We start from the raw sequence: 5,079 nt of genomic DNA, 5'->3' as shown, positions 1-5,079 counted from the left end.
ATTGAGTTGGAATTTTGATGGGGATTGCATTGAATCTGTAGATTGCTTTTGGCAAGATATTCATTTTTACAATGTTGATCCTGCCAATCCATGAGCATGGGAGATCTTTCCATCTTCTGAGATCTTCTTTGATTTCTTTCTTCAGAGACTTGAAGTTCTTATCATACAGATCTTTCACTTCCTTAGTTAGAGACACAACAAGGTATTTTATATTATTTGTGACTATTGTGAAGGGTGTTTTTTCCCTAATTTCTTTCTCAGCCTGTTTATCCTTTGTAAACAAAGGCCATTGACTTGTTTGAGTTAATTTTATGTCCAGCTACTTCACTGAAGGTGTTTATCAAGTTTAAGAGTTCTCTGGTGGAATTTTTAGGGTCACTTATATATAATATCATGAGAAGAATCTTCTAATACTTTCAGAAATGCTAAAAGAAACATCAACACACACGGAGCAATTTATTGCCTGATATAACTAGAAAGTAGAGAAGAAGATAAAGTTTCATAATGGGTTGATACAGAATACATATGTCTGTGTAAACACATAGTCTATACATATATTATACAAGTCACATGCACATGTGCACACACACACATACACACACACACACATTCCCCCATCCAGGGGTTTGACTTCAGTCTTGGTCTACTCTTTGCTGTATTTGTTTTAACAATCATCTTTTCATGATTTAAAATAGCTGAAAAAAAATAAGAATGCCCAGTCCACCTCTGAGCTAGTCTCCTCCTATGTACTTAGAGAACTTCTTTGATCACCAGAGCAAGTCATGCTTTGGTAACTTGGTTTTGACTACCTGAACCGTAGCTGGGGAAGCCATGCTATTCGCTCTGTTATCAGCAAAAGAATGTTGACCACTACTTAGTTTTCACTAACGTCAAATTTAAAACTTCACATTTCAGGTGATCTTTATTCAATAATAAAATATACTGTGAAATCCATAAGTGGGCAAATGGTGCTGCTTTCAGACTCATAGATGAAGACCACATTCAGTTTGCATAAAGAAGATGGTCTCTTTTATGCTCTCTCTAGTTTTCACAGTTTATGCCAGAATTATTTCCTTGTTTCAATTTCTTCCAAATCATTCTGTACACAGATACCAATCACACTTTTAAAGCAATATTTCTTGGGCTAGAAACATGGCTCAGTGGGTAAAGTGTCGCCTTAAAGCTCACTGGCCAAGCAGTCTAGCTGAGATGATGAACTCCAGGTTCAGGGAGAGATCCTGCTGGAGACCAGGAGAGGATAACACCAGCTGCGTGTTGACCTCTGACCTCCTGCACACATCCATGTCCACCCACATGCATACCACTGCACACATACATGTACACTCATATGAATAACACATGAACAAATATAAAATATATAAAGCACTGCTCTTACAAGAGAATAAACCATTACTCAAAAGTGCCTGCTCTGAGGTCAAAGACCACTTACACAGCATATTCCTCTGCAAAAACGAGGACTTCAACAATTAAATGAGGCGACACACACATATGCCCAACCCATAAGTGCTCAACATAATAGTCACATTTTAATTCTTTGATTACACCAACCAAAACCCATTGATTGGCCTTACTTACATAAAGCCCCAAAGCTATAGCCCAAATTCTGTATCGCACTTAATTTAAGCATTCATTTTCTGTCTAGCTCTTGAAGGGTTTTCCTCACATGGCAGAAGTCATCCCAGTCCATCTGTCCTAACCGCACCTTTGACACCTTAGCTGCTTTCTGATTCTGACAACCAGAAGTGCTCTTACAAGAGGACTTTTATTATTTATAATTAGTTGTTAACAAGTGGAAATTATGTCCAATATGTATCTAATATCACAGACTTCACTGGGCAACTGAGCTTTGTAGATTTGCAGCTGGATGGCATTTTCTTTTCTTTTCTTTTCTTTTTTTTGGGGGGTGGGGGGGTGGAACGAACTTTATTGATGGTATTCAAGAGAGTAGGGAGGGCTCCCTAGGCCCCTCCTCTTATTATGGAGGCCTGAGGTGGAAATTGTGAGGAAGATGCTCAGTGTTGGGGGCTGAGTTGGGATAAGGACTCCTCAGCAACCGAGGGGCTCTCTCTTGCTCTCAGTGTCCTTGCTGGGGTGGGTGGTCCAGGATTTCTTACTCCTTGGAGGCCATATAGGCCATGAGCAACCACCCTGTTGCTATAGCCTATTCATTGTCATACCAGGAAATGAGCTTGACAAAGTTGTCATTGAGAGCAATGCCAGCCCCAGCATCAAAGGTGGAAGAGTTGGAATTGCTGTTGAAGTCACAGGAGACAACCTGGTCCTCAGTGTAGCCCAGGATGCCCTTCAGATGCCTGCTTCACAACCTTCTTGATGTCTTCATACTTGGCAGGTTTCTCCAGGCAGCACGTCAGATCCATTGGGGGTAGGAATACAGAAGGCCATGCCAGTGAGCTTCCCATTCAGCTCTGGGATGACCTTGCCCACAGCCTTGGCAGCACTAGTGGATGCAGAGATGATGCTCTGGGCAGCCCTACGGCCACCACGCCACAGTGTTCCAGAGGGACCATCCACAGTCTTCTGAGTGGCAGTGATGCATGGCCGGGGGAGTGGGGAGGGTGGCCTAAGCAGATGGTGGTGCAGGATGCATTGCTGACAATCTTGAGTGAGTTTATATTTCTTGTAGTTCACACCCATCACAAACATGGGGGCATCGGCAGAAGGGGCGGAGATGATGACCCTTTTGGCTCCACCCTTCAAGTGGGCCTTGGCCTTCTCCATGGTGGTGAAGACGCCAGTAGACTCCACGATATACTCAGCACCGGCGTCACCCCATTTGATGTTAGTGGGGTCTCACTCCTGGAAGATGGTGATGGGCTTCTCATTGATGGCAAGCTTCCCATTCTCGGCCTTGACTGTGCCGTTGAATTTGCCATGGGTGAAATCATACTGGAACATGTAGACCATGTAGTTGAGGTCAATAAAGGTGTCATTGATGGCAACAATCTCCACTTTGCCATGTGGAGAGCAGACGGCAGCCCTGGTAACCGGGTGCCCAATACGGCCAAATCTGTTCACACGGACCTTCACCATTTTGTCCACGGGACAAGGCTGGCACTGCACAAGAAGATGTGGCTGTCTCTGGAACAGAGAGGCACATACTCACTACTCAGAGGACTAAATATGTGTCTATGAGAGAACTATTCCGTTGTTAACCTGTGTTATGAGGCTAGCATGATTAAAGTCAGATGATGATGATGGTGGTAGTGATGGTGATGATAATGATAATGATAGGGATGATGGTGGTGATAGGGATGATGATGATGATGATGATGATGATGATGTGACGATGAGAGTTCTTCCAATCACTTCTTCACAGAATGCTCAGGAAGTTGACAGATCTCTCAACTTCAGCAAGGAAGTTGGATAACTCATTTCAGTCAGCAGATTCCAGCAAACTGATATGGAGAATGCAAAAACATCAATTAGAAACCTAAACTAAGTAAAAAGATTCTAGTTAACCTGAGAGGTTTAAACCAGTGTCTAAAGCATGGCCCGGGTATTAGTGAGTATGGCAAGATAGCAGCTCTTTCTGAGAGTGAGCAGGATCCTCTCTCACACGGAGGCGATGCTCTCTCACACGGGAGGCGATCAAGCAAAGGACAGGAAACAGAGCTGGGCATTGTCAAGCATCTCCTGCCTCAGGGCTGTGTAAAAATGTGGAGTGTTAACCAAAAAAAAAAAAAAAATGTGCTTTCCATCACCTCTGATTGGTTAACAGAGATCTGACCAGCCAATAGCTTGGCAGGAGAGGAGGCAGGACCTCAAATCCCAAAGAGAGGGTCTCTGGTGGGAAGAGGACTGCATCAGGGAGTCGGCAGGGAATCGCCACGAGGCAGCCAAGTTGGGTTATAATACACGTGAGTCCAGCTATAGTACAAGAAGCTTATTAATAAATACACCACATCTTCGTGTTACTACTTATTTCAGAGCAAGGGCGTGGGTATAGAAAAGCTTTGAACCTTTACACACAGAGACAATGATAATAAAATTAATAAGTAATGTTAATACAATTAAAAAGCCTTTATCCATCACACTTGTTTTTTAATTCTCTGTTCTATCTTAATAGTCATTACGGTTTCAAAATAACACCTATTTCACCTAAATCATTCTGATTTCGGTCAGAGGTGAATACAAACCTCCCCAAGGGAAGATGAAGGAGGACTTAGCCTCTACCCACTGCAGGCTCCTCTCCAGACTTTTCACTGGATGAACCTCGGAAGTTTTTGTGTTTTAATTTTTGTGAGAAAAAGAACAGCAGGCTGTTCTTCAGCATGCATGGCTGTTTTGAGCATGTTAGTTCCTGATTTCCCTGAGATGACGGAAATAGTAAGGAAATGCCCAGGAAAACATGGGCATGGTTTTACCATCACCACAATCATGTGCAGAATTATAGATCTCCACGATGCCCCTGCTCTCTCTCCCTCCCCATCTCTCTCCACCTGTGAGGCTTACGCTTGGTCATGAGAAGATACACAGAATTTCCCCTTCCCTGTGTTTACTTCTCAGTCTCCCTCTCACTGGTGTCCTCCTCCTGCTCTTCCCCTCCTCTTCTACTCCCCTCCTCCTCTCTGCCTCCTCCTCTCCCCATCCTCCTTCCCTCCTCCCTTTTTCTGGCTCCTCCTCCTCCCCTCATCCTCCCTCCTCCCTTCCCTTTTCTCCCTTTTCCTCATCTGGATGTTTTGTTAATATATGTAAACTCAACATGCAGATCACATGCTGGCCTTGCTAACTCCTCCTACATCCCTGCTCTTATTACTGATACCATGTTTTTATCTTCACAGCTGTGCTTATTGCATAACCCAGGTTCCATTAGAGTGAAAATACTGAAACTAGTTCAAAAGCTTTATTTAATTGTTCATGCTTTAAAGTCCACTGAGAACCCACCTTGGTGGTACTAAATTCATTCATTTACTCATTCGGTTATTCACAGATACCAGTGAGGGTCTACTAGACCTTCGGACAGCCCAAATATTCTAACAAGACCACTCCCAAGAGAAACAAGGTGGACATGATCAAGTTCCCCCAACTACTGAGTCA

General features: G+C 43.5%; 1 pseudogene; it reads right to left on the bottom strand.

Moving 5' to 3' along the window:
- Positions 1-2,131: 2,131 nt before the first annotated feature.
- On the bottom strand, positions 2,132-3,072 carry LOC110311108 (annotated as a pseudogene).
- Between the last annotated feature and the right edge of the window lie 2,007 nt (positions 3,073-5,079).

The sequence above is a fragment of the Mus caroli genome, chromosome 15 (genome assembly GCF_900094665.2).
Source record: "Mus caroli chromosome 15, CAROLI_EIJ_v1.1, whole genome shotgun sequence".
NCBI classification, from domain to species: domain Eukaryota; kingdom Metazoa; phylum Chordata; class Mammalia; order Rodentia; family Muridae; genus Mus; species Mus caroli.
This window is presented reverse-complemented; position numbering and strand designations above follow the sequence as displayed.